At 42.3% G+C, this 26,588-nt stretch overlaps 1 long non-coding RNA gene across 3 annotated transcripts in view; it reads right to left on the reverse strand.

Moving 5' to 3' along the window:
* LOC126297685 (uncharacterized) overlaps positions 1–26,588 on the reverse strand; it is a 193,158-nt gene that overhangs the window by 95,612 nt on the left and 70,958 nt on the right. The gene's annotated exons all lie outside the window — the stretch shown is intronic.

Raw genomic sequence — 26,588 nt, forward strand, 5'->3', positions numbered from 1 at the left:
TGTTTAGGTATTTAAAGATATTTTTCGCGATTGGTAATGTTAAGCTGATTGCGCAATTTAGCTACGACTGAAAAAAAAAAAATTAGTAGCTGTCTCCTGCTGAAAGAAAGGGGTGACCTTGACCCCCAGACCTAATTGATGAGTTATTAGATAAGAGCAATTGATAGTTGAATGGTGGTACGTGTTCGGATATAGGAGTCTCTAAACGGTGGCGCGAATGAATGTGTATGTTAAATGGATGAAGTGTTATGCAGGATGAAAGGCGAGCCATTAGAACATCGGGCACGAGCGAATTCGTATATTTGCTTGTTGATCAACGAAATGTCATGATGATAAAGCATCCCACCCAACGTCGGCGATGTATTCACAGACCTTACACAAGCTGGTCAGGTATTCATTATCGGGGATAGCGACTGAGGCGTGTCGCTGATAAAAGTTTTATAATGCCTAGAGAAGATGAATCTGTATACCATCGTGAGAGGGTGCAGCTTGATGACATATATAATTGGACTAGATTTTTTTACGTGGAAATTTATGTAGTCTACAGATAGTGATAATCGACTGTTAGTGACAACAGGTTAGAGTGGAAAAATAGCCCCAAATCGAGTGCTGGCAGAATATTGGAGCCATGGTAATAATATTTAATTCAAGTTGGAGGTGGTAAATATGGACCAGGCTTTGAATATTGGTGTGAGTATGGTATGCGGTTGATGGATTGTATAAAAGTTTGGGGCTTTAATTGCGTTTGGTATTAAGAGATGTGTGTGGAATTAATTTTACTGTTGTAAGTGCGAGAAAGATCAGTTTATTGGTGTTTAGATAGAGGCGACGTTTCTAATTCGAAAAGAGGGGATGAGAATGGTAAATTGATTGATGGACATGGTTTGGGGGGTGATATATGAGCGTCAAGATAGGGTTGAGGACGTTTGCGTATGTTGATGGTGGCACGGGTGTGAGGTTAGGTGCAGTGGGAGGAGTAAATTAGATCTGATTTTTTAAAAAATGTTGTAAACTAAAAATAATATTGAGAAGGTTTTAGATGGCTGGTCACGCGACGAGGCGGGAGCAGGGATGTGTAGTTATGTTTTGTTAAAGGGCTGTGTAATGTCGTGTCAGGAGCAATGCGCAGTGTGCTATTGTGTCATAGGACGTAAATACATGTGCTGCTATGATGTTTCTAGCATATGGAGGCTGCGATTTGGAACTATGCTATGTTGATATAAAGTTGACTTTCATCCGCGTTCGGTGGCCGCGGCTCGGGGCTGTGACGAATCGCGGTTCTGGACGGACGTCTGTGTGTGCTTTGACAGCAGACGAGCGAACTGACCGCACCAACTCACGCTTGCGGAATCCGAACATGGGCTGTGCGCGGTCTGAAATCGGACAGATGCGTGACTTCACGATCTTGTGAACAGGATGCGGTGGGGGGTACCTGCGCACGTCTACTGAGTTACTTTGCGAGCGGATCTGTAGGCTCTGCTATGCTAGTTGGGTACGTGTCTGTGGGCTGTGCAACATGGCCTGGGTCAGATCTGGGTGGGTGTTTTGTGATAGTGTGATAGATATACTGTATGCTTAAAGAAGTTGTTTCAAAAAAATAGAGTGCTGTCAATGTTTCACGCCCCTGCAGCGCAGATCCGAGTGACTCCTTTTCCCTCACCATCTCGGTTTACGTCACAAAAATAACGGTAGCGCTCTCTCCTATTGGTACTAGGTACTAGACCTCGTCGTGAACACACTAGGTGGAGCCATCTTAGATTGCGGTACTTGCGTCACTACAGCGTCCTCTAGCAGATTCGATATGAACTAATACAGTTGGGCTATGGACTCAGTTGCGAATAGCCTTGGTGGTGGTGCTGCCTCTAATTTATTAAAGGCCAGTGTATGATTTCGACAGTTAACGATTAGCAAGCAGAGTCTTTTACATGGATTATTATTTTTGACAATTTAGGAGTTGTTTGGCTATATGGACGTAGATGTATTGCATTATTTAGGAGTGGTTCGAATGTATGTAGGCTGTGCAATGCGTTATTTTGACGGTTTACAATTAGCAAGAGTATGTGTAGAGTGTAATAGATTAGTTATGTAGGAGTGGTTTGCACGTCAGCATGTTTTGGGACACGTGAGAGCGTGCGTTCTGTGATAAATATACTGCCCCCCTAAATAAACTGCTCGCAAGTAATTGAAGTACACTAATTCCCCCTCTAATGCGAGATGAGTGCTTTTACCACCCGCCCCTAGGAAGAGGTGGCGGTCTGGCGACTTAGGTTAATAGTGCCGGATGTGAGCTTCGTTTGCAACAATTTTTCTTACGTTGGTAGAGAAAACGCGAGTGAGATTTGTTTACTGGCCGATTTCACGCTTGGCGACCGTTCCTAGGAAGAGGTGATAGTCAGGTCCTTGAAAAGTAGTTGAAAGTAGGTAGTTCAGCACGTTTTTCATACACGTATGAAATTGTAAATTCAGTTATTTAATATGATTAAAAATGAAATTAAATTAAGTACTCAGGCAATTGATAGCTTAGATGCGCGATGTGGGTGTTAGCATATTTACAGCAGACTATGTCCGGCGCGTATATGGAGGCGGCGATCGAGGGTGGTCGGACGCCCTTGAGGCGGAAGCGCTGCGCGTGTCCGGTTTTAACGTGTGAGTTATCATACCATCTTGAGTCAGTTAACTTAGCGAGAGCGTTTTTTGTCGAGCACTCCACGTGATGGACCAGCGGTTGTGTGACGCCAAGGCGGATTCCACTCTCCAGGAAAACAACTTTGGTGCCAAGCGTGTTCTTTGTCCACCACGAAACCACGTGGTTGATAGCTGTGACGTCAGAATCGGTAGGTTCCAGCGTGTCAGGCGAAAACATGTTTACCCCGCTGGACCCGCACAGTCCTAGCGGGCGCTGGAGGCCCGGACCACTACCGACGGCTGTGAGGTGGGGTGAGGTGCCCGCTCGCTCGCGGGCTGGAGGTGGTGCCGGCGGTAGCTTCCTCTCCTGGCAACGATTTGTACTTAGCCAGTTGGAGTCCTGACCTAGTGGTGAACACACCTGCATGGAATTGTTTAACTAAAGTCGTATGTTCAAGTCCTTTCCCCACGAATCCTTAGCAGGTGGGGGCCGTCTGGTGACCGAGGTTAGTAGTGTCTTCTTTCGCGCCATTTTATTTGCTTAGTAGACATATCGGAACTGAATTTTGTTTACGACAAATAAATAAAAGTTTGTGCCAGTTCGTAGGAAGTGGTGGCGGTCGGGTGACAGGTTAGTGGAGGTAGGCCATGTGAAGTATTTTCGTGCGATTTAATTTGCTTAGTAGAGATAAGAGCGGTGTGGTGCATTATCATGTCGGAATTTGAACATGCCGCCATTATCTAGGGGGTTGGGGGGTTAGGTTAGTGGACACAGCACAACTGCTCTATTTTACCGCCTTTTTCGTGCTGTGACGCACTGTTGTACTGGAATTTGAGTTCCTGTAAAATAACTGATTGTGAATTAGGTTAGCACAAGAGCAGTTTATTATTTGACGCGATATTAATACGTAAGCAGTGAAAAAATAATTAAGTCAAAGTTCGTAGGATATGGACTATTTGGTAAGAGTAATCAGTTATGGTGTTGGAATTTGAACTTGTGACAGTTTTTTGTTATGGATGTAAGGCAAATGGCTTTCTTCCCGCCGAAATCGGACATCTTGAATAAAAAATAAATGATGATAATAAATAGAAATACAGTTTTAGAGACATTATCGTGTTGGAATTTGAATTTCGGGGGAGGGGGGTGGCAATTTTCTAGTGGAAGTAGGCCAGTGATAATAAATAATAATGAATAATAATAAAGACAGGTACGGTTTTGTAGGCATAATGCTGTTGGAATTTGAATTTGGGGTGAACTTTTTCTGGAGGTTTAGGTTAGTGGACATAGCACAATCCTATTTTCCCCGTGCTCTATCCCTAACATTCATCTCAATGATCGAACGCATGGAGATGGTTTGACAATGAGAGCTCAGCAAAGAGTGAATGTGCAGGAGCATCTAAAGTCATACGGTAGTTGAGTGGATGTGGCCCAATTCCAGCCAAAATCTGCCATCTCGGTGACTGAGATATGAACTAAGCCAATTGGACTGCATGCACACGCCTTCTTGCCTGACGTCATCTTGGATGACGTCATCGCCACCATCTTGAATAAGTTTGGCAACAATGCAGTGTCCCCGTACATAGGTTACCCTACTATTTATGTCAACCGAATGAAGCGTAATCGTTCAAATTTTGTTAGCCTCTGTGTAAGTCAACCGGTCCAGTGTCTTGTACTCCATGCTTTTCTGCTCCTTTTAGAGTACTGGGCAGTCTGGTGAGCAGGGGGAGTGGTGCTCTCCACAGTTGATGCAAGTGGGAGGTGGCGCACATGGAGTATCTCGGTTCAATGGACATCCGCAGTCTCGACATGTTGCACTGGAAGTGCAGTGGGAAGACATGTGGCCCAACTTGCAGTACCTGAAGTGCAACATAGGGGGAGGGACGTATGGTTTAAAGTCACAGCGGTTAACCATCACCTTGACTTTTTCAAGCAATGATTCACCCTCAAAGGCCAAGATGAAGGCACCAGTAGCAACCCTGTTGTCTTTGGGTCCCCTGTACATGCGCTGGATGAAATGAACACCCCACGGTTCTAAATTGGCACGGAGCGCCTGGTCAGACAGAGGAGATCACGATGAAAAATGATATCCTGGACCATGTTGAGGCTTTTATGGGACGGGGGTGACGGAAAAAGAAATATCACCCAGCTTGTCACAGGCGAGTAATGCTCGGGATTGTGCTGGGGATGCTGTCTGAATAAAGACTGCGCTGTTTCGCATCTTGGACAGCACTGTCACTTCTCCAAACTTATCCTCAAGGTGTTCAACGAAAAATTGAAGCTTCGTAGGTACAAATGAGTCCCCATCAGTTCTGCTACAGACTAAAAACCGAGGTGAATATGGCGCTCTCCATTTTGTAGCCCTACGTTCCTCCCATGGTGTGGGAGGGAAACGATTTAGGGCCATGCCTGTCGGCATTGTATTCGATCTTGTCCTTCTTAGAGACTGCTGGCGCCATATGGCAACCAGCAAGGGATGATTTAGTCTGTTTCATTATGGGTCATTGGCCCTGATGCCACCCACTGCGATCAGGGGCTCTCCCCGTGGGCACCATGCAGCCACAGCAAAGGCCACCTGGCAAGATGGCCATTGCCGGGAGCCCTGATGCCCCAGGAGGACAGGCATCTACTCCTTGGCATACATGGGGAGTTTACAGCTCAGGCATCAGCAGTGCAATCCCTGTGTTGTCAGGGGGGCTACCACTAAATGGGTGCATGACTGCCACACCACAACGGACAGGCTACCGTGCTAAATATTGGGCACACAGAAATCCAATACTGTCATGGGGGAGAAAGTTAACAGGAGACAACGGAAGAAGACATACCCCGGAAAGTGTCCTCGCCCAAATAGTTGAATCGTAGGAGAAGATGCAAAGCCATGATAAGGGATTCAGGAGATCGAATCTACGGGTACTACGGATAACTCTTGCACCAGGTAAGGCATCCTTCCCCATGTGGCCCTTTCTTCTGTAAGATTTAAAGTGGCAGGTCAAACCATAGAATGGGACCTGAACTCGTAGGGATGAAAAGTGTTGACTCCTTTTAGTCGCCTCTTATGACAGGCAGGAATACCTCGCGCCTTTTCTAACCCCCAGACCTCTAGGGGACACCAGAGACAGGGGCATCGTCATGAGTGCCCCACAGAAATGTGATAGGACTGCTGGCAGACAGGGTGAGAACCAATCTGCGGTTGTTTGGTGATGCTGTTGTGTATGGGAAGGTGTCGGAGACGAGTGACTGTTGGTGTGATGAATGGCAGCTAGATCTAAATGTAGAAAAATTAAGTTAATGCGTATAAGTAGGAAAAACAAACCGATAACGTTCGGATACAGCATTAATAGTGTGCTGCTTCACAGAGTCACGTCTTTGAAATATCTGAGCGAAACGATGTAAAGCGATAGGAAATGGAGCGAGAATGTGAGGATTTTGGTAAGGAAGGTGAATAGTTGACTTTGGTTTTCTGGGAGAGTTTTAGGAAAGTGATGTTCATCTGTAAAGGAGATCGCATATAGGACGCTAGTGCAATCTGTTCAAGATTACTGCTCAAGTGTTTAGGACCCACACAAGGTCGAATTACAGGAAGACATCGAAGCAAGTCCGATACAGGCTGTTAGATTTGTTACCGGCATGTTCAACAACACTTAAGTGTTACGGAGATGCTTCGGAACACTGTCAATAATATTTAGGGACCCGGCTTTGGAAGCTGACTGTAGAACGATCCTACCGCCGCAGACATACATTTTGCAAAAGGACCACAAAGATAAAGACACGGGAAATTAGGGCTCATATAAGGAGCATCCAGGCAGTCCTTTTACTCTCGCTCTATATGCGAGCGGAACAGGAAAGGAAATGAAATTACTAGTAATGGTACAGGATACCCTCCGCCACGCATCGTACGGTGACTTGCGGAGTATGTATGTATATGTAGACTACTTCTGACAGTGCTAAATATAAAGCAGCGACGTCTTCAGGAGAGCAGACAAGTTGAGTGAAGTAACACAGCACCATTTTGTGGCTAGCGATTACAAGTGCGACCTTACAAGCAAAATATGAAGTAGAGTGTCTAAAAGTGAGTAATTTAATTAAAATTGCATGAAAGATAAATCCAGTGTAATTCTTTACTCAGAATGCTTGCTCTTAATACTATTAATTGGAATCATTTTGATTTGAAGTTACATACGTTTTGTGCCTATTTGTGTAAATATAGGAAAGAAAGATAAATCAATATTTCGTGATTGTGCCAAATAATCGGGCAATGAATGGAAGGTAGGCTCTGAGCACTATGGGACTTATCAGTGATCATCAGTCCCCTAGAACTTAGAACTACTTAAACCTAACTAACCGAAGGACATCACACACATCCATGTCCGAGGCAGGATTCGAACCTGCGACCGTAACAGTCGCGCGGGTCCGGACTGAGCGCCTAGAACCGCGAGATTGGAAGGTAGGAAATGAGGTACTTGCGGAAGTAAAGCTGTGAGGACGAGTCGTGAATCGTGCTTGGGTAGCTCGGTTGGTAGAGCACTTGCCCGAGAAATGCAAAAGGTCCGATTTAGAGTCTCGGTCCAGCACACAGTTAAGTGCCAGGAAGTTTCATTCTCAGATTTATTTCAAATTTACCAGAAGCCAACGGTTAGAAATATATGCGCCTTTGAAACGCTGTTTGAAATTTCAGCAATATTGTTTAAGAAAGTAAATGCTGAACAAAAAGCAGTTTCTCCCTGGCTCACTCAATACCACAACGTGGAAAACCATTAACTGACTTTAAATGAATAAAGGACTGCATAATTGTAGCAGTTGAAAGGCTTACCGATTTTTTTTAAAAAACACCAGTTTGTTAGCAAACACTGCCGAAAACCTTAACTCAATTGCGCCAGAAAACTCAACACTGAGTGGTTCTCTATTGGTTTGGATGAGTCAGCAGATTATTCTGATACTACCAGGGTGTTAATTTTTATTCGAGGAATAAACAAAAATTAAGAAATGAATACTGAGCTTCTTTATGTTTACAACATCCATGGGACGACCACGGGAGAAGGAAGTTTTAAAGAAGTTCAAAATGCTTTTCTGAAAAATAATCCTTAATGGAAAAACTTAAGGTGTATCGCAAACGATACTGGTAAAAACGAGTATGGAAAGAATAAAAGTGTCATTGCTCTCGTGTCAAATGCTGTAGAAAATGAAGGTGGATCAAAACATTAATCGTACATTCCACCATTCATCAACAGTCTTTGTGCGGATAATGCTTGAATATGTCAAAAGTTTTAAAGACACTCATGTCAGCTGTTAATTATGTTAAGATCACATGTTCTCACTCATCGTCAATTCCCGAGAGTTTTTTTTTTTTTTTTGTGTGTGTAGAAAATGACTCACCTTATTACACAGCAGTACACTGGCTTAGCTATGGAAAAGCTCTCACGCGATGTTCTGAGCTTCTAACCGCAGACATTTTCTTGAATGAAAGGAATCGTTTCTGGTTTAGTTACAAAACAAAGAGTGGCTATGGGAGTTATTTTATGCAGACTTAAATAAACATATGAACGACCTAAATTTAAAATTACGAGGAGAAAACCAGGTACTGTCCGAATAACTGTATTAAAAAAATGTTTCGCGCATTTTAATCATGCCAAACAAACAGTCAGTAAACAGAGATTCAATTTCTGGTATATTTTACAACTGAAAACTTTCCTAAAAAATAGGTACACATATTTATAAAATAGTACTGTAATTTTTCATGTAAGGTACAGTAAGCCTACATCCTACTTCAGAGGAAAGTTGTTGGAAGGTATTTCTTTACGCTTGTACTTCCAAATTTGTCGAAGAAGAGAAATAGCATTATCGTTAATTAAATTAGCAGCTTGCATAGCTACTGCGTTATGGACATCCTTAAATGAATTCGTGTTCGTTAATGACGGAAAATTAGAGATATTGCACGCGAACGTCTTTGCACGTGCCGACGAAGGAAAGATCTTGCAACATCCTTTAAGAGAATTTGCGACATCGACGCTGAAGCCCGAGCACTTGTACGGATGACAATTGCGGCGCGAGGCCCAATGCGATCAGTACAGCTCACTGAATACAGAATTGCCGGAGCTTCTTTACAGATCGGTAGTTAACAGGAGAAAGCGTGACTTAGTGTTCATTTATAGTGGCCAAAGAGATCTATCCAGGCCAGAAGGTGGTTTTTGAAATGGTTATTTGAGACTGAAAAAGTAACACTGTGAAACATCGATAGTTAAGTGAGTCAATTTCTTACATCTTCTACTTATTGTGCAAATCACTCATTGTAGGAGGTGCTCGATAAACAAGGTTAGACTGCATTAAAAATAAATTAATGCGGGCCGGATACCAGACTGATCGTGTTCGCAGGCCGTAGTTGGGATACGTTGCTCTAGACCAATGGGAAAAAATTTAAATTGCGGGAACGCCCTCCCATTATTATTATTATTATTCCAATTTGCATGAGCCTCATCATTCGAGCGGTCTATACGCTGTAGCAAAAGGAACATAAAGCAGCAGCATAGATCAGCCATCGCAACCGACCAGAATAAAAAGAAGACTGTCACATTCGAAAATATGTATTAGGCTCCATGGAGCAGGACACGCATATGTTCGACGTTCTGTCGTCTGTGCCCCGTGCTACCAAAGCCGCAGCGTCATAGGAATCGGTTATGTGATGCACAACACTGAATTCTCATTGTCGCCCCTTCTCAGACCGCTATTATGGCATACCCGTTAAGGTGATGTTATTCTCTATGATTTACAGTATAAATTCGACTGGTAGTGAACGTTTGGTTGTAGTTTAATTCTCAGATCGTATTTTCAATGGTCAAACGTCTGAGAGATCACCATAATGTGTGTTGACACCTATCCAAGAACATTGCACCACGTAATGCATCCTTCCCATATGGCCCTTTCTTCTGTAAGATTTAAAGTTCCAGAAGCTCAATAAACGTTACATACTTGTGAGTCAGTTGTTACTACTTATTTGACTTAGCATCGCACACTGAATATGTTGTCAGTGGTCATAAAAGGTGCCGTGGTCTTCAGCCACCGATCGGAGCATATCACAAATGCAGCCAGGCATCACTCCCCTCCCAACAGCTCAGCGCTCCCTACTACTCCCACAGATCGGACCGTAAGCTGTCTCGCTATCTCACTGATCCCCACCACTTTCAGGGATCGGATTGCAAGGTAGCTCACTGCTCCCATCACTCTTACGGATCGGATTTCATGGTACCTCATGGCTCCTCACCACTACCGCAGACGAGATCATAGGGAGCAGATCGCATGGCAATTTGAGGCGCCACTTCATTCTATCTTGACACAGTGATACAGCTTGCACCTCACTTTCTTGACTGAGCACCTCTCCATCCGAGTTCAGTTCTCTATAAAAATAACTGTATGTATAACATTTATTTTGACATACTTTAGTGTCCATAGACTGTCTCAGGAGGAATGGTCAATATTCAAGGATGTGGATAGGAATGACCATATGACGCAAAAAACTGAATATGGACATATGCCCTATTCCGAACGGATTCTGAGACGGAACACATTTAAAGTTACTTTAGCACGTTTTTCTTGACTAACAGCCTCTAGCGAACACTTTTCGAAGTACAAATTTAAAGTACATTAAATTTTCTATAAAAAGGTCCTATTCATTTTTCTCAAGCACTTATAGATTGCACGAAGAGAGAGAGAGAGATAATAATGAAAGTCTTGTGTGCGCATTCGTTGAGTTGTAGATAGGTTTTGTAAGCCAATTTGAGATAGTTTCCCAACTTGGTAGACCACGTGTCCTATACGAAATTATTCGTCTCGAATTCATCTGCACTATTTTAGTATGTTGCCAACAATGAGAATGTACTGAATAATAAAGAAAATAACACTGTACGTTACATTGTTTTATCTCGTAAACCATTGAGAACAGTGCATATGTCCACATGAAGTTTTTTGTTTCAAATGATCGTTCCTGTCATATCCCTGAATACTTACTATTCATCCAGGGGCAACCTGTACATTGTTTAATTTTGTGTTTATTAATTTAACCTGAACACACTAATACCTTCAGGAGCCCTCTTACATCAGAGCAGAGTTTAACATGTAATTACAAAACTTATTAAAATCACACTTACTTAAAAATCATAATATTTTTAATATGATATTGCTTCTTCTCTCTGCGCGTATTAGGCATCTGCCTGTTAAGCCCTCCTGGTTTAGATAGTTGATTTTCCTCTGTCTACCTAAATATCTTCTGCCCACTGGGTAATAATTATCAATTTTGGTAATCGTCACCTTCCATTCTTGTGACAATCATCCCAGCTGTTTCTGTATTTTTTACTCTTCTCATTTACGTTTTTCACTCTTAGTTCTTTTCTGAAGTCTGCATTCACTCTCCTGTCAGACAGAACGTACCCAGCTACTCTTCTTAGCAATCGGATCTATAGTGCTTGTATTCTGATGGGAATGAGTGTTTCTGTTGCATTGTCCAGGAATGTGTTTCAAGATCTAGGGAGCAGTAGTAATTATGAGCAGTAGTGGGTCACAGAATTGAAGCTGAGAGGCCGGGTCGTGAGTCGTGCTTGGGTAGCTCAGATGGTAGAGCACTTGCCCGCAAAAGGCAAATGTCCCTAGTTCGTGTCTCGATCCGGCACACAGTCTTAATCTGCCAGGAAGTTTCAAGTCTATCTTTTGTTTACAGTTCAATGACGGGTATCACTAAGTCAAGCACTGATTTAGTTCCTTGGCCGGGACAATGTCATCATCTACAGCTTCTACTTTGCCCACTCTTCCCTAGATCACACAAGCTTTTCCATTGTGCTTGTGGTCTTTATGTTTTAGATTAATGTATTCGCATGCTTTAGTTATCGTTTCCCCTCAGATTGGTTGACTGTTTTCTTCCTACTTGTAAGCAGTTTTATTTTCATGCATACGGGGTCGTTTGTAAGTCCGATGTGCAGTGTCGTCGAGATTAATGAGCTGTTTTAGCTCTTCCATTAGCCAACGTGCACGTTTTCCGTTCAGATTTCTGCTCTTTGGGGGCGTATTTATTGTGCAATACAGTTAGTTTTGTAATAAATCCATGGAGTTTGTCTTTCACGTCCAGGAATGGAGTGGAAGTCGTCTCCCAAATTCTCTCTTTTGCCTTCGCTGCAAATTCAAGTTACTCTGATACAGTTAATGTATCTGTCTGTTGTCCGTCACAGCTTATTCCTTGAATACTTAAGAGAGCAAGTCATGGTTGGTTGGTTCATGAGAGGAACTAAACTGCACGGTTGTCAGTCCCTTTTTCCGTAGTCACACAGGTCTGAGATTAAAACCATACTCTAACAGAATAGCATTGCCTGAAATCACTGGAAGGAACAAAATTCGTAAAACTGCGTGTGTAGCCGCTCTGAAGTAGAAAACGAAAGTATCAAGCCAAAACTGAAAACATTAACTAAAAGGACAAAAGTGATAGGCGTTAACACAATACAGCAGACAGCCTTGGTTGGCTAATCGAGAGAATAAGAAATAATGAGCAGCCACTCTGCAACACACTAAAAATCTACAGCCTAAAAACACAAGGCAAGAGCAACACAGGTGGTGAAAAGACTTAACACCAAGTTGAACAGACAGCACCAGAGGGCTCGAGGAAGAGGTAAAATGCAAGTAGGGTGAGAACCTGAAAGATGAGGCGAATGCGCCCACACTTAAACACTTAAATAGAATGATAAAAATCCCCTTCATAGATAAAACTTAGAACTATGTTACACATTGAATACTTTGTTACCTAAAAACGAAGGGAGCACGTCAGGGAGATTAAAGTCTGTCTAAGGGGGCTAAATTTGGACAGTCAAATCAGATGTAACCACTGTCAAACGTGAACCACAGTGACACTGAGGTGGGTACTTTTAGCTTAGGAAGTGACCGTAAGTCAGTCAAGTGTGTGCTATGCAAAGCCGGCAAAGGACAATGGAATCCTTGTGAGAGACTCGCATGGAGGCCGTCCACACATTTTTAGCTTATTTGACAAGGTCAGGCAGCGCCATTCTGCATTCAAAAATCTAAAAACTTTGTGGCGTAATACCGATCGAAGATCATATAACGGTATGCCGATCTCCACACTTTCTTCTTCTTCTTCTTGCGTTACGGCCTCTGTAGGACCACGGGTAGCCCCTTCGTGGACTGCATTCTCCTCCTATTCTCCCAGAACCTCTCCATTCTCTCTCTTCTACTCTCCCACTCTTCTTCCGAGATCTTCAGTGTCCGTTTCTCCTGTTGGCTCCACTGCTGACACACTAATCTTTTTTTTTTTGTATTCTTCTGTCATTATTCTCCAGCATATTGGTCGGTGTATATTTGTTCCTGCAATTTTCTTTTCCTTCGACCTTGATCCCCAATTCCAACCAGTCCTTCCGAAGTTCAACAACCCATTTGGTTCCTGTCTTTCCCCTTGTCCTCCCTGTTTCCCACACTCTCTTCGTCATTCTGTCCATACTCATCCTAACTACATGTCCAGCAAACCTTATCCTTTCGAGTCTGATTTCCCCAGATATTCTCATGTTCCGGTACAGTTCTTCCCTACGTCTTCGCATCCACCTCTCTCCACCTCTTTTGGGACCTAATATTTTCCTCAGTATTTTTCTCTCTTCTTTTTCTAGTTGTTCTGCCCCATTTCTTCCTAGTCTCATTGTCTCAGCAGCATATAATACTGCATTCCTCACCGTTGCCTTGTAGTGGCTTATCTTTGCCTCTGTGGATATATTCTTTTTATTGTATATTGTCATGCAGAAGGCTGACATCTTTATCCTCTCTGTTATTCCGTCCTTGTTCCTGTTCCTTCCCGTTATAAATTCTCCCAGGTATTTAAATTTGTCCACCACACTTTGTTTACAAGTAGTGTCTTTGGCTAGCCTGTCGGCGATTTCTTTTTCTGAGCTCAGACATATCCTGGGGTGTATACGAAGAACACATTGTTCGAGGAAGATGTAAACGGGCCGGCCGGTGTGGCCGTGCGGTTCGAATCCTGCCTCGGGCATGGATGTGTGTGCTGTCCTTAGGTTAGTTAGGTTTACGTTGTAGGGGGACTGATGACCACAGATGTTAAGTCCCATAGTGCTCAGAGCAATTTGAACCATTTGAAGGACGTAAACGGACTCTTACATGGCCATTACTATAGGATAGCGAGAATAGCACTGGTCGAGAGCTCGTAATGCGCTCAAGGAGTCGCTGCTGCAAGTGAGAAAGGACTCCCAGGCCCAGGAACGCATATGCTCAAGAACGTGAGAGATGGGTATTAGCTTAGCAGTGAAAACACAGCAGCCAAGTTAGGAGTACAAGTCAGTGTGTCCTGCATGAGCATAAGCGACCCCCACGTGACCATCAATCAACGAGCCACCCATGTAAAGTACTTCTGAACCCTTAGACTCGTCAAGAACAGAGAGAATTAGGCGGCGATGGGAAGCAAGATGAACTGAGTCTTTTGGGACTTACGATAGGTCCAGACGAAGCTGTGGTGAGGGTATACATCATGGAGCTACACGTGAATGGCCCAGTAAAGAACTGGTAGAGGGAAAGACTAGAGTTCAGTGAGAACAGAACGGACACGGACTGCAATTGCAATCCCCAATCTGGACTAGCATTGCGGAGAAGGATCGCTGTATTAGGGAAAAGGAGACAGTGATTCAGGTGTTTAGGTGAGCTGCGAATGTGTGCTGTATAATTGCCAAGCAGCTTCCTTTAATTTACGTCTATGGTCACAAACTTCTTGTTAACAGATTACCGGTTTCGGTCTATAATGACCATCATCAGATCTGTTTTATAAAAACAAAGTCCTAATTTACTGCAGCATCCTACAGTAGCTCTGGAACGATGTGGGTCAAGATTGCAATCAATCGATGCAGAAGTTCGAGAAACCATTTCTCGTGAACTGTCCTCAGTGACGTCTGCTTCCATCTCGGGTGAAGGTATCCTCCTAGAAAGGCATACTGACTCTCAAGCTATCTCCACCCCATCAGTGTCTGGACCAAGTCCTGATTTATTTCCTTTTGTGATGTCCTCACCCTAACTGCTTTTCATTTACAACAAACAATACGCAAATTTTTTTAAATATAATAAAGCCACTCACGTTAAATATATGGTATTAGATGTACAGCTTTTAAAAATGATTTGCAGAGAACACCATCCTTTCTCTATAGTTTAACACACAGAATTTAAAAATGATTATGCTTTGCCGAAGTGATAATTTACCAAGTCGAAAAACGTTCACAAACTCTCTACCGCCAAGTTTGCATCATAGGTTGTTTGCTAAAATTAAACAGTTTTCATTTGGCCACGGCAAAGGCGGACTGCCTTACGTCTGATGCGTGGACGAGTGTAGATACCATTAGTTTCTGTGCACTCATTGCACATTTCGTATATGAGTAGAGTCAACTCAAGTCATACGTTTTAAAGTACTCGCAATTCGAATACAGGCACACACTGCGGAAAACGACTCAAACTGGGTTAAGTCTCTTATCCCAAATGCAATATCAATGTTAAAATAACTTACATAATAACAATCAGTCAAATATGAAATTAAGTGCCATGTTTCTGAAACTTCTACATATCCCCACACTTTACAAGTTCTTTGAACCTCACTACGCAACAGGCAATTCAGAAGCCCATACAGAAAAGCGTTGACGAGGTAAAATGAATTGTTATGCTTTTTAAGAAGAGATCCTTGCTTCAATCAAACTTACTGAAATGCAAGAAAATTTTAAAAGATCGACTGAAACAAACAAGATGTACCAACCAGATGAAACTCTACTTACGAAATGTTGCAAAGTTTTACTTTAAATAAGGATTCCATAATTTCTTGCCTCGCTATTTTTTTTTTTTTGTGGAAAATAAATCACCTTAAACTTAAAAGATAGAGACTGGGAGATAATACAACAGGTCTTACAGATTTTGAAAGTTTTCGATGAGGTAACCAACGAGGTGTCCTCTGGGGAAAGAGTCTCCCTTTCAAAACAAAGTTTTGCCGAGATTAATGGAACAACTAAAATCTATTATGGACAAAAATAAAGAATATCCTCAAGAAATAGTGATTGGTTGATAATTTGCTTAAACGGTTATCAGAATGATGGGGGTTATCTCCAGCAACCAACTGATTGATTAGGCAACATCACTGGAACCCCGAGATTCTAAGGCACGGGTTTTCAGACGACAAAACATTTCAGGACTGCTACAGCAAGGCTATTGCAGAAATAAAAGTTAGCTGTTCAACAACAACAAAACACAGCTCATTACTAACCAGTTACCACCGTACGCACGGGACTACTACAATCTGGGAGGAGTTCGATGAAACTATTAGCTTCAAGCAAGTCACGACCCGAAAAGTGTGGCAATTGTCGGATTGGACAAATATTTAATGGAATATTTGTCTAGAAACAGCGACCTCTCAGACTGGTGGGAAACAAGAAAATTCCTGTGGCCAACGCTGTTCTAAAAGTATTATGTATCACAGCAACATCAGTGCCCTGTGAGAGAAAATTTTCAAAAGCAGGAAAATTATCACTGAGAAGAGAAACGGACTCAAATCGACTAAAATGAGCCAAATTTTATTTATAAATGACAATACTGACTAATTCATTTTTGGATACATAGATAATGGTAATACCGACTTTAAATCACGACTGCAGATACACATCAGTTACAGTTGTTATAATTCTTTCAATTCTTATATCGTATTTTTCCAATAAAAGCATCAAAATACAACCAGAATCAGTCTTCATTCTTAAATTTTTTCCATTCGATAAAAAACATCTTTGATTTTGTTGTAACGTTTATGATTTTTACAGCAGACGAAATTTAAAACTTTTCTATCTGAAAATTACTAGGGACATAACATAAAATTATCACTCCTCTTTATATGTTCTTTCAAAAGAGTACATCAGATGAAATACAGGTTTAGTGATCTAAATTAAAAGGGCAATGTGCCTTCCTTTTACTTATTTGTGAGAGTGGCGACTCATCAAAAAAACTACTCTATTCCAGTGAGTGACACTGATTCGATCTGTGAAAATAACAGGTTTGCCCATCTCTACTCTGTGCAACTCTATCCTGGGCGTCTCTCTTCATCTCTGAGTAACTACTCCACCCTCCATACAGTTGAACCTGTCCACTGTACTCATCCCTTGGTTTCCTTCCAAATTTTTAATCATCCCCACACACACCTCCAATACTAAATTGGTGATCACTTTATGCTTCATAATGTGTCCTGCCACCCATTCCCTTCTTTTTGTCAAGTTGAGCCACAGATTTGTTTTCTCCCAACTCTATTCAGTACCGCCTCCTCAGTTACATGATATACTCATCTGATCTCCAGCATTCTTCTGTAGCACCAAATTTCAAAAGCTTCTATTCTCTTCTTGTCTGAACTGTTTATCGTCCTTCATTACACACAAATATCTTCCGAAAAATACTGCCTATCACTTAGATCTATGTTCGATGTAAACAAATGTTTTTGTCATTCCCAGTCTACATTACATGTCTTCTCTAATTGAGCCATCGTCAGTTCTTTTACTGCCCAAATAGCAAAACACATCTACCCCTTTTTGTATCTCGGTTCCTAATCTACTTCCTCAGCATCACTTAATTTAATTCTACTGCATTCCTTTACCCTTATTTTGTTTTTGTTCGTGTTCGTCTTATATCCTCCTTTCACAGCACTGTGCATTCCATTCAACTGCTCTTTCATGACCTGAGCTGTCTCTAACAGAATTACAATGTCATCGGCAAACCTCAAAGTGTTTTTTTTTTTTTTTTTTAACACTGAACTTTAATTTCTTCTCCAAACTTTTCCTTCGTTTCGTTTACGCCTTGTTCGATGTAGAGACTGACCAACATTGGAGACAGGTTGCAGCCCTGTCCGACTCCCTTATCAACCACTGCTTCCCTTTCATGTCCCTCGCTTCATCTAACCTGCCGTCGGGTTTCCGTACAAGCTGTAAATATAATTTGCTCCCTGTATTTTACTCCTGCAACCTTCAGAATTTCGAAGTGTGTATTCCAGTCAACATTGTCAAAAGTCTTAATTAAGCCTACAAATGCTATAAACGTAGGTTTGCCTTTCTTATCTTCTTAAAAGTATTGCCTCGCGTGTTCCCACATTCTCCAGAATTCAAACTGATCTCCGAAGTCGGCTTCTAGCAGTTTTTTCATTCTTCTGTAAAGAATTAGTGTTAGTATTCTGCAACCGTAGCTTACTACACCAGCAGTCTCTGTAAATCCATCTTTATACATATGGTTGCGGTACCCCAGCTGTTCAGTACAAAATGTCGAATCAATACACCTTCAGCCGTCTAACTTTCCCCGCTGTAATTTTATTTGAGCAACAAGTCGCAGCATTACATTACGCCATCATCAGCCCCCTGACCAACGTTTAGGAAGAAGAATCCCATCTCTAGTCCAGTCAGAAGAGGGCAGGGCATTCAATGACTGCTATCCGTAGATTTCTTCTTAACACGGCGATCCCTTCAATCATCACTTGCCGACTGAACATGGGGCTTGAAGACAGCGTAATGTAGTGCTGAAACTGGCTGCTCAAATAAAATAACTGGAAATTTAGGTGGCTGACGGTGTTTTGATTCGACATTTTATATTACACTGGTAGATCGGTAATAATCACATGTGTAAGCATCTGCCTCCTTAGGGTTAGGGATTAACGTGTCAGCACCTGCTTGCTTAGGAAATGGAATTATTACATTCTTCTTGAAGTCAGGGTATTACACTAGTCTCACATGTAACACACAAGATGGAATAATTTTATCATATCTGGCTCTCCCAATGGCATCAGCAGTTCTGATGCAATATCATCTACTCCAAGTGCCTTGTTTCGAATTAAGTCTTTCAGTGCTGTGTCAAAATTCTTCTTGCGGTATCTTATCTCCCACCCCATCTTCATTTCTTTTGTATAGCCGCCCCCTCTATGTACTCCACCCACGTTTCACTTCTTTGCTTAGAACTGAGCTCTTGATATTCATGTTCTTGTTGTTGTTGTTGTTGTTGTCTTCAGTCCCGAGACTGGTTTGATGCAGCTCTCCATGCTACTTTATCCTGTGCACGCTTCATCATCTCCCAGTACCTACTGCAACCTACATCCTTCTGAATCTGCTTAGTGTATCCATCTCTTTGTCTCCCTCTACGATTTTTACCCTCCCCGCTGCCTTCCAATACTAAATTGGTGATCCCTTGATGCCTCAGAACATGTCCTACCAACCGATCCCTTCTTCTGGTCAAGTTGTGCCACAAACTTCTCTTCTCCCCAATCCTATTCAATACTTCCTCATTAGTTATTTGATCTACCCATCTAATCTTCAGCATTCTTCTGTCAACATTTATACACCTGCTTTTATGTCACGTGATCTGTCCGTTACCCATTTCTGCTTAGCCACTTCACACTTCCCGTCAATCTCTCCTTTTTTAAAGTATGTATTTGCTTCCAACTCTTCATCTGCTGCATTTCTCCTTTCACCGATTACATTCAGTATTTCCTGTGATATACAAGGACTCGTCTTCTTACTTATTTCACCCTCTGCTGTCTTCAGTATTTCATCTCGCAAAGCTAATCCATTCGTCTTCTACCGTATTCCTTTCCCCTGTTGTAGTCTTCAATCATTACTGAATGCTCCCTCTGAAACTCTCAAGAACTTCTGGTTCTTTCAACTCATTTAGGTTCCATATCCTTCATTTATTATCTTTCTGCAATTTCTTTAGTTTTAAGCTAGAGTTCCTAACCAATAAATTGCGGTATGTGTCCACATCTGCCCCCGGAAATGTCTTGCAGTTTAAGATTTGTTTCCGAAATCTGTCTTACTATTATGTAATCTTTCTGAAACCTTCCGGCAGCTCCACGTATACAACCTACTTTCACGATTTTCAAACCCAGTGTTAGCAATGATTAAATTATGCTCTGTGCAACATTCTATCACGTGCCTTTCTCTCTCATTTCTTTCCCTCGGTCCATATTCACCAACTATTTTTATTTTTCGTCCTTTCCCTACTATCTAATCCCAATCCCCATCACAATTTTAATTTTCCACTTAACTATCTGAATAACTTTTTTTGCCTCATCTTATATTTCTTCTATCTCTTCATCTGCGGAGCTAGTTGCCACATTAACTTTTACTACAGTGGCGGGTGTTGGCTTCTTGTCTACCTTGGCTACGCTAATGCATTCACTATGTTGTTCGTAGTGGTTTATCGGCATCCCTATTTTCTTATTCATTATTATACTCATGCATTATCCCTATTGGATTCTGTACTTCTAACATGGTACTCACCTGAGCAAAAGTACTGTTCATCCTGTCACCAACTTTCACTATCTCCCACTATGTTCAACTTCAACCTATCAATTTTGCTTTTTAAATTTTCTAACCTACCTGCTAAATTAAGGGATCTAACATTCCACGCTCTGGCGCCTAGACTGCCAGTTTTGTTTTTCCTTATGACATCCTCCTGCGTAGTCCCTACCCAGAGATCCGAATGGGGGACTATTTTACTTCTGAAATGTGTGTGTGTGTGTGTGTGTGTGTGTGTGTGTGTGTGTGTGTGTTGGGGCTTATGGGCGCTCAACGTCTACATCTACATGTACATGACTACTCTGCAATTCACATTTAAGTGCTTGGCAGAGGGTTCCTCGAACCACAATCATACTATCTCTCTACCATTCCACTCCCGAACAGCGCGCGGGACAAACGAACACCTAAACCTTTCTGTTCGAGCTCTGATTTCTCTTATTTTGATGATCATTCCTACCTATGTAGGTTGGGCTCGACAAAATATTTTCGCATTCGGATGTTGGCGACTGAAATTTCGTAAATAGATCTCGCCGCGACGAAAAACGTCTTTGCTTTAATGACTTCCATGCCAACTCGCGTATCATATCTGCCACACTCTCTCCCCTATAACGTGATAATACAAAACGAGCTGCCCTTTTTTGCACCCTTTCGATGTCCTCCGTCAATCCCACCTGGTAAGAATCCCACACCACGCAGCAATATTCTAACAGAGGACGAACGAGTGTAGTGTAAGCTGTCTCTTTAGTGGACTTGTTGCGTCTTCTAAGTGTCCTGCCAATGAAACGCAACCTTTGGCTCGCCTTCCCGACAATATTATCTATGTGGTCCTTCCAACTGAAGTTGTTCGTAATTTTAACACCCAGGTACTTAGTTGAATTGACAGCCTTGAGAATTGTACTATTTATCGAGTAATCGAATTCCAGCGGATTTCTTTTGGAACTCATGTGGATCACCTCTCACTTTTCGTTACTTAGCGTCAACTGCCACCTGCCACACCATACAGCAATCTTTTCTAAATCGCTTTGCAACTGATACTGGTCTTCGGGTGACCTTACTAGACGGTAAATTACAGCATCATCTGCGAACAACCTAAGAGAACTGCTCAGATTATCACCCAGGTCATTTGTATTGATCAGGAACAGCAGATGTCCCAGGACGCTTCCCTGGGGAACACCTGGTATCACTTCAATGTTACTCGATGATTTGCCGTCTATTACTACGAACTGCGACCTTCCTGACAGGAAATCACGAATCCAGTCGCACAACTGAGACGATACCCCATAGATCCGCAGATTGATTAGTAGTCGCTTGTGAGGAACGGTGTCAAAAGCTTTCCGGAAATCTAGGAATACGGAATCAACTTGAGATCCCCTGTCGATAGCGGCCATCACTTCGTGCGAATAAAGAGCTAGCTGCGTTGCACAAGAACGATGTTTTCTGAAACCATGCTGATTATCAGTACATCGTTCCCTTCGAGGTGATTGGTAATGTTTGAATACAGTATATGCTCCAAAACCCTACTGCAAACCGACGTAAATGATATAGGTCTGTAGTTAGATGGATTACCCCTACTACCCTTCTTCAACACTGGTGCAACCTGCGCAATTTTCCAATCAGTAGGTACAGAGCTATCGGTGAGCGAGCGGTTGTATACGAGTGCTACGTAGGGAGCTATTGTATCAGCGTAATCTGAAAGGAACCTAATCGGTATACAATCTGGACCTGGAGACTTGCCCGTATCAAGCAATTTGAGTTGCTTCACAACCCCTAAGGTATCTACTTCTAAGAAACTCATGCTAGCAGTTGTTCTTGTTTCAAATTCTGGAATATTCCATTAGTCTTCCCTGGTGAAGGAATTTCGGAAAACTGCGTTCAATAATCCCGCTTTAGCGGCACAGTCGTCAGTAACAGTACCATCGGCACTGCCCAGCGAAGGTATTGACTGCGTCTTGCCGCTTGTGTACTTTACATACGACCAGAATTTCTTCGGATTTTCTACCAAATTTCGAGACTGTTTCGTTGTGGAACCTATTAAAGGCATCTCGCATTGAAGTCCGTGTCAAATTTCGCGCGTCTGTAAATTTTAGCCAATCTTCGGGATTTCGCGTTCTTCTGAACTACTCATGCTTTTTCCGTTGCCTCTGCAACAGCGTTCGGACCTTTTTTCTGTACCACGGGGGATCCTTTCCATCTCTTACCAATTTATGAGGTATGAATATCTCAATTGCTGTTGCTACTATATCTTTGAATTTGAGCCACATCTCGTCTACATTTGCATAACCAGTTCGGAAGGAATGGAGATTGTCTCTTAGGAAGGCTTCTAGTGACACTTTATCTGCTTTGTTAAATAAAATTATTCTGCTTTTGTTTCTGGTGGATTTGGAAGAAACGGTATTGAGCCTAGCTACAACGACCTTGTGATCACTAATCCCTGTATCAGTCATGATGCTCTCTGTTAGCTCTGGATTGTTTGTGGCTAAGAGGTCATCAGCGCCCTAACACACATTAAAAGGAACGACTGTGGAGAGACCTAATAAAACTGAAGCACACTCCCTAAATATTTTACTCAAAAGGATGTCATTACCATTTAACTATAAAATAAGAGCTGAATTCTCTCAGCAAAAATTACGGCTGTAGCTTCCCCCTGCAGTCAACCGTAGGCAGTACCAGCACTGCAAAGCCCTGTTGGCTAATGATCCAAGACTCAGTCGATCAACCTGAGTGTTGCCCTTGTAGCTACTGAAAAGGCTACTGACACTCTTCAGAAACCACACGTTTTTCTGGCCTCTCAACACACACCCCTCCATTGTAGTTGAATCTACGGTACAGTTATCTGTATCGTCGAGGCACGTAATGACCTCACCACAGCCAGGGGATCCTGCACTTTCGAGCAATACTCAAAACTGTGTCGCACTAGCGTTCCATTTTGCAGATTAATCACACTTCCTAAAATTCTTCTAATAAACCCAAGTCGACCGGTCGCCTTCGCTACTACCGTCGTTACGTGCTCTTTCCAGTTCATACTGCTTTGCAACGTTATGCCTAGATATTTAGTGGACGTGACTGTGTCGAGCAGTATGCTCCCAGTCGGGCGAATCAGCGCTTGCCAGAAGCAGAGCTATCCGATCACCCAGGGCCGTCTCGATAAGAAGGCGACACCTGTTAACTTACGGACATCAAACAAACACCCTGACTGCCGGCAACCCAGAAACTGCTGAGAAGAGTCCCACACATGATTGAAAATAGCGAGGAAGATGGCCTTGGCCTCTCTTGTAGCACCGTCCACCAACGGTTCAGCATACCACACCTTGGACATTTAGAGAAGGCAGGTGTATATCACAGAAGTAATGTGCTCCAGCATTACTTTGCTTCTGAAAGATACCTGCCCGCCATCAACGTCTACGTACCAGAGGGAGAAAACGGCTGAGATTAGAGCGGTATGCTACCAGAAGAAGCCAGAAGCAGAGGACAATGAAAACAGATAAAAAGTATAAAAATATTGTATTGCATACAATATTCCCAGTAACGAGTTATTAATACCGTTACATTACAAGTGAGTAACTGTCCATCTGTTGAGAGGCCAGACAAACGTATGGTTCCTGAAGAGGGGCAGCAGCCTTTTCAGTAGTTGCAGGGGCAACAGTCTGGATGATTGACTGATCTGGCCTTGTAACATTAACCAAAACGGCCTTGCTGTGCTGGTACTGCGAACGGCTGAAAGCAAGGAGAAACTACGGCCGTAATTCTTTCCGAGGGCATGCAGCTTTACTGTATGGTTAATGATAATTGCGTCCTCTTGGGTAAAATATTCCGGAGGTAAAATAGTCCCCCATTCGGATCTCCGGGCGGGGACTATTCTGGAGGACGTCGTTATCAGGAGAAAGAAAACTGGTATTCTACGGATCGGAGCGTGGAATGTCAGATCCCTTAATCGGGCAAGTAGGTTAGAAAATTTAAAAAGGGAAATGGATACGTTAAAGTTAGATATAGTGGGAATTAGTGAAGTTCGGTGGCAGGAGGAACAAGACTTCTGGTCAGGTGAATACAGGATCATAAATACAAAATCAAATAGGTGTAATGCAGGAGTAGGTTTAATAACGAATAAAAAATTGGAGTTCGGGTAAGCTACTACAAACAACATAGTGAACGCATTATTGTGGTCAAGATAGACACAAAGCCTACGCCTACAACAGAGGTACAAGTTTATATGCCAACTAGCTCTGCAGATGATGAAGAAATTGATGAAATGTATGATGAGATAAAAGAAATTGTTCAGGTAGTGAAGGGACACGAAAATTTAACAGTCATGGGTGATTGGAATTCGAGAGTAGGAAAAGGGAGAGAAGGAAACATAGGTGAATATGGATTGGGGCTAAGAAATGAAACAGGAAGCCGCCTTGTAGAATTTTGCGCAGAGCATAACTTAATCATAGCTAACACCTGGTTCAAGAATCATAAAAGAAGGTTGTATACATGGAAGAATCCTGGAGATACTAAAAGGTATCAGATTATTTAATAGTAAGATAGAGATTTAGGAACCAGGTTTTAAATTGTAGGACATTTCCAGTGGCAGATGTGGATTCTGATCACCATCTATTGGTTATGAACTGCAGATTAAAACTAAGGAAATTGCAAAAAGGTGGAAATTTAAGGAGATGGGACCTGGATAAACTGACTAAACCAGAGATTGTACAGAGTTTCAGGGACAGCATAAGGGAACAATTGACAGGAATGGAGGAAAGAAATACAGTAGAAGATGAATGGGTAGCTCTGAGGGATGAAGTAGTGAAGGCAGCAGAGGATCAGATAGGTAAAAGGACGAGGGCTAGTAGAAATCCGTGGGTAACAGAAGAAATATTGAATATAACTGATGGAAGGAGGAAATATAAAAATGCAGTAAATGAAGCAGGCAAAAAGGAATACAAACGTCTCAAAAATGTGATCGACAGGAAGTGCAAAATGGCTAAGCAGGCAGGGCTAAAGGACAAATTTAAGGATGTAGAGGCTTACGTCACTAGGGTTAAGATAGATACTGCCTACAGGAAAATTGAAGAGACATTTGGAGAAAAGAGAACCACTTGTATGAATATCAAGGGCTCAGACGGAAAACCAGTTGTAAGCAAAGAAGGGAAAGCTGAAAGGTGGAAGGAGTATATAGAGGGACTATACAAGGGCGATGTTCTTGAGGACAATATTATGGAAATGGAAGAGGATGTAGATGAAGATGAAATGGGAGATATGATACTGCGCGAAGAATTTGATAGAGCACTGAAAGACCTAAGTCGAAACAAGGCCCCGGGAGTAGACAACATTCCATTAGAACTACTGACGGCCTTGGGAGAGCCAGTCCTGACAAAACTCTACCATATGTTGAGCAAGATGTACGAGACAGGCGAAATAGCCTCAGACTTCAAGAAGAATATAATTCCAATACCAAAGAAAGCAGGTGTTGACAAATGTGGAAATTACCGAACTATCAGTTTAATACGTCACAGCTGCAAAATATTAACGCGGATTCTGTACAGACGAATGGAAAAACTGATAGAAGCCCACCTCGTGGAAGATCAGTTTGGATTCCGTAGAAATACGGGAACACGTGAGGCAATACTGACCCTACGACTTACCTTAGAAGAAAGATTAAGGAAAGGCAAACCTACGTTTCTAGCATTTGTAGACTTAGAGAAAGCTTTTGACAATGTTGACTGGAATACTCTCTTTCAAATTCTAAAGGTGGCAGGGATAAAATACAGGGAGCGAAAGGCTATTTACAATTTGTGCAGAAACCAGATGGCAGTTATAAGAGGCGAGGGACATGAAAGGGAAGCAGTGGTTGGGAAGGGAGTGAGACAGGGTTGTAGTCTCTCCCCGATGTTATTCAATCTGTATACTGAGCAAGTAGCAAAAGAAACAAAAGAAAAATTTGGAGTAGGTATTAAAATCCATGGAGAAGAAATAAAAACGTTGAGGTTCGCCGATGACATTGTAATTCTGTCAGAGACAGCAAAGGACTTGGAAGAGCAGTTGAACGGAATGGACAGTGTCTTGAAAGGAGGATATAAGATGAACATCAACAAAAGCAAAACGAGAATAATGGGATGTAGTCGAATTAAGTCGGGCGATGCTGAGGGAATTAGATTAGGAAATGAGACACTGAAAGTAGTGAAGGAGTTTTGCTATTTAGGGAGAAAGATAACTGATGATCGTCGAAGTAGAGAGTATATAAAATGTAGACTGGCGATGGGAAGGAAAGCGTTTCTGAAGAAGATAAATTTGTTAACATCGAGTATAGATTTAAGTGTCAGGAAGTCATTTCTGAAAGTATTTGTATGGAGCATAGCCATGTATGGAAGCGAAACATGGACGATAACTAGTTTAGACAAGAAGAGAATAGAAGCTTTCGAAATGTGGTGCTATAGAAGAATGTTGAAGGTTAGGTGGGTAGATCACGTAACTAATGAGGAGGTATTGAACAGGATTGGGGAGAAGAGGAGTTTGTGGCCCAACTTGACTAGAAGAAGGGATCGGTTGGTAGGACATGTCCTGAGGCATCAAGGGATCACAAATTTAGCGTTGGAGGGCAGCGTGTAGGGTAAAAATCGTAGAGGGAGACCAAGAGATGAATACAGTAAGCAGATTCA

This window comes from Schistocerca gregaria, chromosome X (genome assembly GCF_023897955.1).
Source record: "Schistocerca gregaria isolate iqSchGreg1 chromosome X, iqSchGreg1.2, whole genome shotgun sequence".
Classification (NCBI taxonomy): Eukaryota; Metazoa; Arthropoda; class Insecta; order Orthoptera; family Acrididae; genus Schistocerca; species Schistocerca gregaria.